This window comes from Gopherus evgoodei, chromosome 2 (assembly GCF_007399415.2).
Source record: "Gopherus evgoodei ecotype Sinaloan lineage chromosome 2, rGopEvg1_v1.p, whole genome shotgun sequence".
NCBI classification, from domain to species: Eukaryota; Metazoa; Chordata; order Testudines; family Testudinidae; genus Gopherus; species Gopherus evgoodei.
Genome location: NC_044323.1, coordinates 183,880,058 through 183,893,624, shown reverse-complemented (window position 1 = coordinate 183,893,624; position 13,567 = coordinate 183,880,058). Strand labels below are relative to the sequence as shown.

Genomic DNA, 13,567 nt, shown 5'->3' with positions numbered 1-13,567 from the left:
ATGCAGATTTTACAGGGAGCCCAGTGTTTGTCAAATTGGGGTTCCTGACCCAAAAGAGTTGTGGAGGGGGGCAAGATTATTTTTAGGGGAGGTGCAGTATTGCCGCCCCTACTTCTGTGCTGACTTCAGAGCTGGGTGGCTGAACAGCAGCAGCTCTGGGCCAGGCACCCAGCTCTAAAAGGCAGCATCTGCTAGCAGCAGCACAGAAGTAAGGGTGGCAATACCATAACATGCCATCCTTACTTCTGCGCTGCTGCTAGCAGGGTGCTGTCTTCAGAGCTGCGCTCCCAGCCAGCCACCACCACTCTCCATCTGCCCAGCTCTGAAGGCAGCATCACTGCCTGGAGCAGTGCAGAAGTGAGGGTCACAGTACTGCTACCCTTCCTACCAGGGGCAGCTCCAGGCACCAGCATGCCAAGCATGTGCATGGGGTGGCAAGCCACAGCGGGGCGCTCTGCCGTTCGCTGCGAGGGCTGCAGGCAGGTTGCCTTCAGAGGCATGCCGGTGGAGGGTCCGCTGGTCCAGCGGCTTTGGCGGACTTCCCGCAGGTATGCCACTGAATCTGCGGGACCAGGGACCTCCCGCAGGCAAGCCACCGAAGGCAGTCTGCCTGCCGTGCTTGGGGCGGCAAAATACCTAGAGCCGCCCCTGCTCCCTACAGGGCTGTCCTTTGGCATAGGCAGCATACACAGCTGTGTAGGGCACCATGAAATTTGGGGCAACTTGGTGCCCCAAATTTCATGGTGCCCTAGGCAGCTGGGTGCTGCATATGCAGCAGCATCAGCCCTGGTGAGCAGCCCTATCCTTTGGCTGTCCCCTGCCATGGGCTGCGCCCACTGCAAGGGGCAGGCCCATCCCTAAGGGGGTGTGAGGCCCTGGACAACTCCCTCCACCCCACTTCTTACCCTTCCCCCCTGCACCACCCCTGGCCCACCCCCATTCCACTTCTTCCCCCAGCGACCGCGTACTCACCAGCAGCGGCGGGAAGCGGAGCAACATGGCCCCAGCCTGCTCCACTTCCCTTGCCCCAGCTGTGTAGCGGGGCGGGGGGAGCTGGGGAAAGGTCCACACACACGGGAAGTGGACGAATGTGCCCCAGCCTGCTCCACTCTGCCAGCTCCCAGCTACGTCGCTCCACTTCCCACCGCCAGTGAGTGCAGGGAGGGTGGGGAAAGGATGCACCCCCTGCACTCGCTGGCGGTGGGAAGCGGAGCGACACAACTCCAGCCTGCTCTGCTTCCCTTGCCCCAGCCCCAGCTGTGTCACTCCGGAGGGGGAGAAGTCCCCCCCTACACTCACCAGTGGCAGGAAGCGGAGCGACATGGCTGGGAGCTGGCAGAGTGGAGCAGGCTGGGGCCAGGCTGCTCCACTTGCTGCCAGTGAGTGTGTGTGTGGGGCGGGGGCGGGGGGAGCCCCTCCTCCAAGCCCCTTCCCCCGAGCGACATGGCTGGGGCTGGGGCTGGGGCCGGGGTAAGGGAAGCGGAGCCGGCTGCTCCCAGCCCCCTGCCAATCCTCCAGCCCACTCTGGGCCTGCGGGACCCCTAAAAGTGCCCCCTCACAGCTCCTGTCTCCCAACCCTGTCGGAGGGAGGCCTGGGGGGCTGCTTAGGGCACCCAAATGGCTAGGGACAGCCCTGCTTCCCTAGTCAGGACCCCTATAATTACAACACCATGACATTTCAGATTTAAATAGCTAAAATCATTAAATTTATGATCTTTAAAATCCTATGACCATGAAATTGACCAAGCAGGATTGTGACTTTGGTAGGGCCCTACCAATAAATTATATTACATCCCCACCTTCTCTCTTTAATATCCTGGGACCAACATGGCTACAACAAGACTGCATACAATCTTTCGTTTAGCAGTTAGTCCATACTATGAGAAAGTTTGAAAACTCCTGGATTAAAGAGGGAGAGGAAAAAATGTTCTTATTTCTCCCATGTGTTTACTTTGTGGTTTTGACAGTGCTTTGAATAGTTAGTTTCACCGTAGTCAAGTAGTTAGTCAGCTACCTGTGCAAGTCTCTCACACAGCTACTTAGACAACATTTAAAAAAACAGAAAAATGGAGGGGGGGATCAAGTGCACACAGAGTTCCTGAAGCAAAATTTTAAATAAAGTATTTTAGGTAGTAAGATTTTACATTGGCAGTGGCTCAAGACAAGAATGAAAATAGGAAATTAAAAGAGGAGATAATCTTCATTCCACAGTTCTGGGTGGCAGTGGTGTAATAAAGGTATTGCACTCAGGAATGCTGGTAAGAGTAATTATTTCCTGTATCTAGTCACATGGCATGGATCAGCGTTATAAAATGTACCTCTGACATATGTGAGGGTCCTGTATATATGGTCTTTAGCAACTACAGTTTTTGGTTTGGGGCTTTTTTGATCAAATGGAATAAAACATAAATACCATTAAAAAAAACCCTGCTGCAATTCCAATTAATAAAAACACACAAATAGAAACATCTAGGACAGAGGTAAAAAATAAAATTGTCACACTGGATTAGATCTGAGATCCATGTAATCCATTACCTTGTCTCAGACAGTGGTCAGTACCTGATGCTTCAGAGGCAAAAGTAAGAACACCATGCCAGTGCAGGGACCCCTCATATTACATTTTATCCTGATTGCCAATACAATCAGAATACTTGCCTAAACCTTGCAAGTTTAATGTTTTAGCATCCCCAATTAATAAGCAGCAGGTTTAAAATGAACAAAAGGAAGAATTTCTTCATAAAATGCACTGTCAACCTGTGGAACTCTTTGCCAGAGGATGTCTTAAAGGCCAAGACTATAACTGGCTTCAAAACAGAATTAGATAGTTAATGGAGAATAGGTCCATCAGTAGCTATTAGCCATGAGGGGCAGGGATGCAAAACCATGCTCTGAAGTGACCTTAGCCTCTGTTTGCCAGAAGCTAGGAATGGGCAACAGAGGATGGATCGCTTGATGATTACCTGTTCTGTTCATTCCCTCTGAAGCACCTGGCATTGGCCACTGTTGGCAGACATAATACTGGGCTCTATGGACCATTGCTCTGACCGAGCATGGCCATTCTTATGTTCTAACTTTTTGTTAGCAGTAACTGTTTTAATTCTGGATAGTCATGTTATCCATGCAACTGTCAGTCCCTTTTTGAATCTTCCTGAGTTCTTGGCCTCAACAACTTCCTGTGGCAATGAGTTCCATGGTCTAATTACGTGTTGTGTGCAAAAGTATTTCCTTTTATTCGTTTTGAATTTGCAACCTTTTTATGCCTGTCCCTTTATTCCTGTACTAAGAGACAGGGAAAGCAGAAGTTTCTGCTCTGCCTTTTCTACCCATTCGTTATTTTAATATACTTTTACTATCTCTCCTCTTATTCATCTCCTTTTTAAGGTAAATAATCTCAGTCTTTTCAATCTGTCTTCACATAAGAGTTTTTCCATGTTCTTAATCATTCTTGTATGCAGTGGAGTTGTAGCTGTATCAATCCCAGACTATTAGGGAGACAAGGTAGGTGAGGTAATATCTTTTATTGGACCAACTTCTCAAAAGGGTTGTCTTGCTCACCAACAGAGGTTGGTTCAGTAAAAGATATTACCTAAAGCCACCTTGCTCTAATCATTCTTGTCATCCTTCATGCTACAAGACCAATTGCCCTTGGTCTCATTCTTCTCATTTCCTTTTTGATATGCAGTCAGGAGCAACACACACAGTATTCCAGGTGAGGCCACACTATAAAGGCATTATAATATTGTCTGTATTATTCTCATTCCTTATGTATCCTAACATCTTGTTTGCTTTTTTAATGCAGCTGCATATTGAGCCTCTTCCCCAGGATGTCTACAGTAATGCCCAAATCCCCTTCCTGAGCTGATACATACCTTATGAGGTTCTAAATCAGGTGTAGGCAACCTATGGCACATGTGCCAAAGGCAGCATGTGAACTGATTTTCAGTGGCACTCACACTACCTGGGTCCTGGCCACCAGTCTGGGGGGCTCTGCATTTTAATTTAATTTTAAATGAAGCTTCTTAAACAACATTTTAAAAACCTTATTTACTTTCCATACAACAATAGTTTATATATTATAGACTTATAGAAAGAGACCTTATAAAAACATTAAAATGCATCACTGGCACACAAAACCTTCAGTTAGAATGAATAAATGAAGACTTGGCACACCACTTCGGAAAGGTTGCCGACCCCTGTTCTAAATTAACTAAGAAGTTTACATTTTTTCCTCAAATATGCAGTATCTTGCAGTTATTGACACTGAATGTAATTTGTCATCATGTCCATTCATCTAGCTTTCTTAGGCCTTCCTGAAGTTCTTCACAGTCCCTTGTTTTGACTAACCTAAATTACCTTGGGTCATCAGAAACTTTTGCCACCTCTCTACTCACCCCATCCTCCCTCCTCCCCCCATACAGTAGAACCTCAGAGTTATGAACACCAGAATTACAAACTGGCCGGTCAACCACACACCTCATTTGGAAGTACACAATAAGTCAGCAGCAGAGACCAAAAGAAAAGAACTGTACGGTACCACGTTAAACATGAACTACTAAAAAAATAAAAGGGAAAGTTTTAAAAAAAGATTTGACAAGGTAAGAAAACTGTTTCTATGCTTGTTTCATTTAAATTAAGATGGTTAAAAGCAGTGTTTTTCTTCTGCATAGTGAAATTTCAAAACTGTACTAAGTCAATGTTCAATAGTAGGCTTTTGAAAGAACACTCCTAATGTTTTGTTCAGAGTTATGAACAACCTCCATTCCTGAGGTGTTCATAACTCTGAGGTTCTACTATACAAATTAAACACAGAACCTAGTACTAGCATTTGAGGCAACCAACCCACTGTTCAGCTTCTGCAATGATGAAAATGACCATTTAAACTTACAGGCTGGGTAAGGTAATATCTTTTATTGCACCAATTTTTGTTGGAGAGAGAGAAGCTTGGGGGTGGGGAAAATAAAGCTACAAATACAATGCATATATTTAGTCCTACTCTTTGTTTTCTGTTTCCTAGCCAGATTTTGATCCATGACAGAACATTGCCTCTCACCCATGATTACTTAGCTTCTGAAGTAGCCTCATGGTGAGGCATCTTGTCAAAGACCCCTTTTGAAAGTCTAAATAAATTATCAGCCAGTTCTCCTTATCCTCTAGTTTATTGACACAAATAACTAACAGGTTAATAGATCAGTGAGAAATAATTTTCTTTTGCGCAAGCCATGTCAACCAATGAATAGACAATGTAAGTGCCCTGACAAGAAAGAGGATTATTTTGCCTCCTATTGGACATCTGTCAACAGCTATTATCTTTTAACCTTAATGATTTTCTCATTACATGACACTTCTTCTTGCAAAAGAAGGCATTTTGCAAGGCCTGTTCAGCTGCAGAGGTGGATCCACTACTTGCATCCGGTGTTTACTACTACTCATGTTTTCATCATCATTCAGTGAGTAGAAGTAGGTTACTTCTGGTTTTGCACAAGTGATGTCAGCAGTAGCATTGTGGCCATCTTCAAGAAAGAGAGAGAGCCAGTATTCTCCTTTGTTCTCTTTAGACATCTTCTATTCCTCCTGCAGGATCAACCTTGGAATAGTTATGATGTGGATGGTATAGCTGTTACACTGGTAAATTGACAGCCAGTTTCTGTTTGGAGTCTAATATCTCCCCTTTGAAACTGTATCCTGTTCTTCCTGTAGTGTTCCTTCTGTTCTAGTTTCCTGCTGCATTCCTCTTTTGTAACTACCTTAGAGCTAATTGTCTTTGTCTTAAGAAGTTTATTAGATACTGGCACTAAAATTTTTATCCTTTTGCCCATAGGTTGCTGAAGTGGTGATTTTAATCCAAAAGCATGGTGAGCATATTGTGATACTTTAACAATGCTAAGTATGGATCTCTGGAATCTACCAAGAGGGTTTCTATCAAGCTCTTTGCTATTTGATCTGACTTTTCTGAAAACCTGTTTGCCCATATGTTGAAAGAATTTATGAGCCATCGTCAGTTATTAACTTTGTGGAATCTAATAGCGAGCAAGCTGCAATTTACAATGTTGCTAATAGTGTTACTCATGTATAGCACAACAATTCTATTTTTATAAAACTGGGTAATTATTAATAAAAGTGTTTTTGTTTAAGTAACAATATACCTGTGCCAACTTTAGACAAAGGGCAAAACAGAAATCTCACATGGTTTCAATGATGCTTTTGCATTCTGCTTCTTAGGTTTATTTTAGATTTCCACATGGATACTTTATCTTCAATTAGAGCAGTTATGCCTGGTCCGAATAGGAGGACATCCTGGGCTCTATGTTTACACATTTAATACCCAGATGGGCACTGTGTCTTATGCTAAGCATTACAAACTTCCTGGTGTGCAGCACTATGATATGTGCTTTGTACAGAATCCCACTACATGCAGCAACTTAATCCTTACTGGCCTATTACATTTTCATCTTTGGAGATACCTAGGCTGCTTTTCTGTTGGCCATCGAATTAGAATTACTCACTGTCGTATGGGTGGATTACGTTGCGTTACTTATTTCAGCTTGTCAAATTTTGTTTTGGAAATAGATAGTAATACTTGAGTCATATTTACTTCAAATCTCTTTTCCTGCAGCTTGCTGCTGTCACAATAGATAGAAATTCATAAACGCATATAAGCCATAGGCAGTTCTTTACCAGGCTCCAAATTTACATTTCAGAACAGGTATTTCTGCAAGTTCACAAGCTGAAGCATACACTTTGAACAATAATAGAAAGACATTTTTAGGAGCTCACTGGAATAGATCTATAAGCAAAAGTTTTCAGTCTGCATCATCTGGCCTAGTGTGCAAGTGTCCTATTCTGACTAAAATGTCAAAACAGGCACAGAAATTAAATACCTAGCGAATGTGAATAAAAAGCCTTGTCATGAGAGAAATATGAGGGAGTGGAATAAAACCTGCCTGGAGTGCACTGGCTTATCCATTTTGTGAAAGCAGAAAATCAAGCTATCTTGCTATCTTAGAACAGTTGTTCCCAGCTGGTGGGTCATGATGCATTTGTGAGTCACTTTGAAGCAACCCACCTAGCACAAGCAAGTTGGCATGTCTTAAAGTTTGTAATATGTAATGTAAGAAAAATAATTGTATTTAATCCTGAGTCTAGTTTTAAAATGGACTGGAATGTGGTGGGGGTGAGAAATAGTAATAGCCACAGTTTCCAAAGTGGAGGAATGACCATGTGCAGTTAGGTCAGTAGGAACTAAAAGAACCTAAGTGCAGAGAGATCATGTGGAGTGAGGATGAGAAACAGGAAGAAGAAAGTTTAAGAAGTAAGAAGAAAAAGAGTCTAGAGAAACTAGTAGCTTAAAGTATACTACTCCCCTTTTTCTCCTATGCACATCCCTTTCCCACCAGCCTCTGCTTCAGCCATCTGTCTCCAGTGACATAATGCAGGGATTCTCAAACTTCATTGCACCAAGACCCACTTCTGACAACAAAAATTACTACATGACCCCAGGAGGGTACATGGCCCTGGACAGGGAGGCCAAAGCCCAAGGGCTTCAGTCCTGGGCGGGGTGTGAGGGTAGGGGTGGAGGGCGTGGTAACGTGAGCCCCGCTGCCCAGGACTGAAGCCAAAGCCTGAGCACCACTGACATAATGGATGAGTTCCAATGCAGTTTGTACTATCAGAGGGTCATTGAAAGGTTACATTTGTCAGAGGGTCACAGAACTGAAAATATTGGGAATTATTATACCAAAATGATATCACTCAAGCTCTCCTTCAAGAGGTCTAGAATAGAAATTTGCAAGTTACAAGTTCTTGTTAAGCACAGTTCAGACTTCCTATCACAAACTAGACTATGGTTTTCTATCTAGTCTATTCATTAGAAGTGTGCCCATCATGACAGACTCCAGGTAACAAATCAGAGACCATCCACTGAATCCTTGTTTACAAGTTACTGAAACAGATGATGTTCCAAAACACTGGCAAGCTTCTACCTTAAGCTTCTGGAAGATAAACATGAATCCTTTTGGAAATCTCTGCTAGTTGTTTCGACGTGGAGAGAATGACCGAAAGAGAGGAAAGGTAGTAAATGAAAAAATATATATATATATATATAAGAATTGATATATATGGACCAATTTTATCAATTGCCATTCTCAAGAAAACTCAGGGAAAATATAATTTCTGTAAAAACTGGTAAGTTGCAGCACCTATCTGGGAAAGAACAGGTGAATTACTAGATTTCCAGAAGGTTAGTATAATTATCCTTTAACATTCTTACATGGTTTATTCTGCACAGTAGCTCCTGAATACAAGATATGCCCTTCTGTGGGCTCAAGAGAGATCAGCTGAAGCATTGACAGTTTCAAGGTAATCACAAAGGGAGAACCGGTAATTGAAAGGATTTAAGGCTCAGATCCCTAAAGGTACTTAAGTGCCTACCTTCCATCAATTTCAGCAGAGTTATATGAATACTATAACTCAAATTGACGTAGCTTAGATCTACTTACCGCGGGGTTCACACTACGTGATGTCAACAGGAGATGCTCTCCCACTGATTCCCCTTACTCTTCTCGATCAGGTGGAGTACAGCAGCTGATGCATTGATCGCCATAGCATCGATCCTCCGGTAAGTGTAGACAAGCCCTTAGTGTTTAAGTGGTTTTTGAGGTTTTGTTGATGCTGAAAATATACTTTTTTTTTAAAGCTCAAGGTAGCAAGATTTGAGACTGAAGACTTCCAAAAACATGTGTCATACTGACCCACTTCTTCTTGAAAGCTAATTTAGGGTTTTTAGCAAAGATATTATGATCCCAAGAATGTTGACGTGTCCAACAATTATCCTAATTATTGTTATTGTGTTTCTAGAAGTGGGAAGACCCTGAGGGAAAGGAGAACCAGGAAGTGGGATGAGTAATGCTAAAGGAATTATTAGCAGCACATACACAGAGTGGTTCATCGTGCTTTTTCCTTTAACTGACCTGACTAGTATAATTGATGTTTTATAAGAACAGTTTTTCCTCTTTCTGTGCCTAGCACACTTAAGAATGCACCTACTACACATGTGAGTCTCAGTGGTAGAAGTGGAATTTTAAAAAGAGACACTGAACTTGAAATCAAGACACTTAAAATATAGGAGTTCAAAGAAGTTTGAAGTAATACAGCTGCCCCTAAATCCTACTGCCAATGTTTCTTGTGCTACCAACAACACATTCCTTGGTCACTCCTCCTTCATCTCCCTTCTTGCTGTGTGAAATACACACACCAAAAACCAGGAGGAAAGCGACTATAGTGAAATCATGAAAATGACTATGCAGAAAGAGGTCCAAAATAGCTCAGAATTTCAGGGAGTGCTGCAAGATACATCATCTTAGGAGAGCTGCTGAAGAAGTGAATATTGGTTGGGGCAATGTTTAGAGAAAAACAGGGCATTTATTTTTATACTTCCTGGATATTTAGTATTATTTATTTATAATACTAAATATCCAGGAAGTATAAAAATAATTTTAAAAAATTGTATTTTTAAGCATCTTAGAGACATCTAAATGCACAGATAATCACTGTGATGTTGCATCCCATAATGCTTTATAGAAATATGCTTATGAGTGCAAATATGACATAACTAGATATGCCATGTAACATATCTCTGTAAAGGTTATGATCTACTGAATATATTCTTCCTGTTTGTATGCATGTATCATTTTTTGTATTCGAAGTTTATGAATATTGGCTACGTACTTGTTTGATTTTAAGTAGCTTCAGTGAAGCATTTGGTCAGGTTCTGGAGACAAGACTATTTTCTCAGTAAGTGCCCAATCAAGAAACACTTTAACAGTGAACTTTGAGAGATGCCAATCCACATCTGAGCTCTCTGGGAATTTGGCATCAGCCTGTAAGGAACTGAGTCATGCATGAGCATGTGACTTGCCCATGTGACTCCAAAACTCCATCTTGGAGTTGGATTCTGCATAGGAGAGGAGAAGGTGTTTCCATCCACAAGAGAAAATTTAAGCCCCTGGAAACTCCTCCATTTTGTGTTCAGCTGGCACAAAAGATAGCCTCTCCATCCCAAGGAGATGCCTGAAAGAAACTGGAACAAAGAACAGTAACTACAGGGGTGTGAGCAATTGCTGGACCCAGACTAGGAGGAAGTCTAGTCTGTAAAAGAGGCTTATTGGAACATCTCTGAGGGTGAGATTTATCTGCATTTAGTTTTTACTGTATTAGGCTTAGACTTGTGTGGTTTTGTTTTATTTTGCTTAGCAATTAACTTTGTTCTGTCTGTTATTACTTGGAACCACTTAAATCCTACTTTTTGTATTTAATAAAATCACTTTTTACTTATTAATTAACCCAAAGTATGTATTAATATCTGGGGGAGGGAGCGGTAAAGCTGTGCATCTCTCTCTATCAGTGTTATAGAGGGTAAACAATTTATGAGTAAAACGGATTTATTTATGGTTTGGACCCCATTGGGAGCTGGGCATCTGAGTGCTGGAGACAGGAGCACTTGTTAAGCTGTTTTCAGTTAAGCCTGTAGCTTGTGGGGGATGTGGCTCAGACTTGGATCTGTGTTTGCAGCAGGCAAGCGGGTCTGGTTCAAACAGGGCCACTCAGAGGAGGGGCTAGTGGGGCAATTTGCCCCAGGCCACAGGCCCCGCAGCAGGCCCCATGAGAGTTTTTCAGGGCCCCTGGAGTGGGGTCCTTCACTTGCTCTGGGGGCCTCAAAAATCTTGCGGGGCCCAGGCCCCCAGAGCTTCTTCCGCCCCAGGTCTTCGGTGGCAATTCAGTGGCAAGGGGTCCTTCCACTCCAGGACCCACTGCCAAAATGCCCTAAAGACCCATTGTGGGGGGGTCCTTCCGCTCCGAGACCTGCCACCAAAGTGCTGGGTCTTCGGCGGCAATTCGGCAGTGGGGGCCTCCCCGCCATGGGTCTTTGGGGCACTTCAGTGGCGGGTCTCGGAGTGGAAGGACCCCCCGCTGCCGAATTACCGCCAAAGCAGGGGGCCCCCGCCGCTGAAGAACCCAGGCCCCCTGAATCCTCTGGGTGGCCCTGGGCTCAAACAAGGCAAGGTACTGGAGTCCCAAGCTGGCAGGGAAAAGAGGCTCAGAGGTAGTCCCAGCACATCAGGTGGCAGTCCAAGAGAGTTTCTGAGACCCAACCCATCACAACCACCTCTTATTTCATACATGTAAAGAACAAATGCACAAACTAAAAAAATAGAAAAATATTTTTTGTAATCTCATTCAGTTATAATAATCTTAGGCAATACTTGCAACACTAATAGACAAAAAAAAACAACAGAAGTGTGATTTTGAAGGGAATTTTTAAATTATATGATCCAAGATGGAGTTAATCTTGATGATTGTAGGAAAAATAATTTCCTGATCTAGCATAGAGAAAATAAGCAGTTATTTAGGTCTGTCGGGTTACACCTATGTTAACATCTACTCTCTTTCTAATTAATTGGTGATGCAATTCAATCAATGGCACAGAATTCAGACATTTTTACTATCCACATTCCAGCTTTCTTCATTGCTACCACCAGGGAAGTTGTACAAGTGGTGAGTTATGGCTAGAGTTTGGCATTGAAGACAAGACCCTGAAGGCTCATGTCCACATCCAGCATACTAAATTTACATAGTGCCTCCATTTGTGAGGTGACCATTTAACAAAATATGATGGATATTTATTCTACTCAAGGGGACATTCTGAGGTTAAAAACTGTATCTTGAAAACGAAATCTCCTTACTTATGTTACTAAAAGTTCATAGATAAAAGTTAAAATAGATTTTTAACAGTCCACTTTTAATCATTTATGCCAGTGGTCCCCAACGCAGTGCCTGCGTACTGGCCGGAGGCCAAGCATCCGCCGAAATGCCGCCGAAATGCAGCATCACGAAGAGGCGTCACTGCTGAAATGCTGCTGATTTTCGGCGGCATTCAGTGGCGATGCCTCTTGACATTGCCACTTCTCAGCGGATGTTTGTCTGCCGGCCACTGTCCTCGGTGGCTTGTCATCCGACGCTCACCACCTGGAAAAGGTTGGGGACCGCTGATTTATGCTGTTCCATTTATTTTTTTGTCCATGCTGACTGACATGCATGAGTAGCTAATTTGCAGTCAGTTTTACTCTAGCAGGATGCTGTAGTGTTTAGGTTGCTAACATTGCAGGGCAATGATTTTTTTTTGTAAATAAAATCTAAACTAAGATACAAATTTCCAATATTGCCAACCCCAACTATTCAAAAATCATATCTCTGGTCCCACTCCAAAAATGAGGTGGGCTCAAAAAGCTTTATTTCTTAAAAATAAGGAATGTTGATTTTTTTATATGCCTTCTGGTTTCTGAGCCTTGATGGTACACTTATTTCTCATTTACACGTTTTTTTTCTGTTACCATGAGGGTTAGGAACTTACATTTTAAAAACTGAAAGCTGAGATTCTGACTTAATCACTTGACTTTAACAGATGGAGTTTAAGAAAAACACCAAGTATCATGATACTCGAAATAAGATCACAAGAGTCAGCAACACTGAATTTGACCTGATAGTACTCTAGCATCCACTGATTACTGAAGATTGCAAGCTGTGTGTGGGAGCCAACTTTTGACTACATTAAAATGATTTCCTTCAATTTTATATTCTCAATATTCTGTGAGAAAGGAAAAGTACAACTGTACAGTCTAAATATTTTCTCCCTCAGAAAGCACATGCACTGGTAATTTCACTGTGCACTTTTAATCTTAGTGTTATTAACATCTAATTGTGACATACTGCAATATCTTTGGGGGTCATATTGTATTACACTTATGAATGATTTATAGAATCCTAGAAATGTTGGACTGGAAGGGATCTTGTTAGTTTATCTAGTCTAGTCCTCTGCACTGGAGGTAGGGCTAAGTCAGAGGCTCTTAAATGGGGTTCTGACCCTTCGGGGGGGTCACAAGTTTATTACATGGGGGGTCGCAAGCTGTTAGCCTCCACCCCAAGCACCGCTTCACCTCCAGCATTTATAATAGCATTGACTATATATATGTCAAAGTTTCTCCCCCCACACTTTGAACTTTAGAGTACAAATAGTGGGACTTGCATGAACACTTTTAAGCTTAATTACTAGCTTAAATCTGGTACGCTGCCACCAGCCAGAATTTAGTATCTGGCACACTTTCTGTTCCCTCAAAACCTTCCCTGGGGAACCCAGACCCAAACCCCTTGGGTCTTAAAATAAGGAGAAATTAACCATCCCCCTCCTTTTCCCCCCAGACTTTCCCCTCCCTGGGTTGCCTTGAGAGGCTTCACACCGATCCAAACCCCTTGGATCTTAAAACAAGGAGCAATTAACCATCCCCCCTCCTTTCCCCCCACCAATCCCTGGTGAGTTCAGACTCAATCCCTTGGATTTTAAAACAAGGAAAAAATCAATCAGGTTCTTAAAAAGAAAGCTTTTAATTAAAGAAAGAAAAGGTAAAAATTATCTCTGTAAAATCATGATGGAAAATGCTTTACAGGGTACTCAGATTCATATAGACTAGAGGGACCCCCCCACCAGCCTTAGATTCAAAGTTACTGCAAACAGAGG

At 42.7% G+C, this 13,567-nt stretch overlaps 1 long non-coding RNA gene across 1 annotated transcript; it reads left to right on the top strand.

Moving 5' to 3' along the window:
• Window positions 1-5,543: 5,543 nt before the first annotated feature.
• Window positions 5,544-9,577, top strand: LOC115646544. Its single transcript, XR_003999054.1, has 3 exons — window positions 5,544-5,852; window positions 8,567-8,614; window positions 8,854-9,577. It is a non-coding gene; the product is annotated as an uncharacterized LOC115646544 (long non-coding RNA).
• The last annotated feature ends 3,990 nt before the right edge of the window (window positions 9,578-13,567 follow it).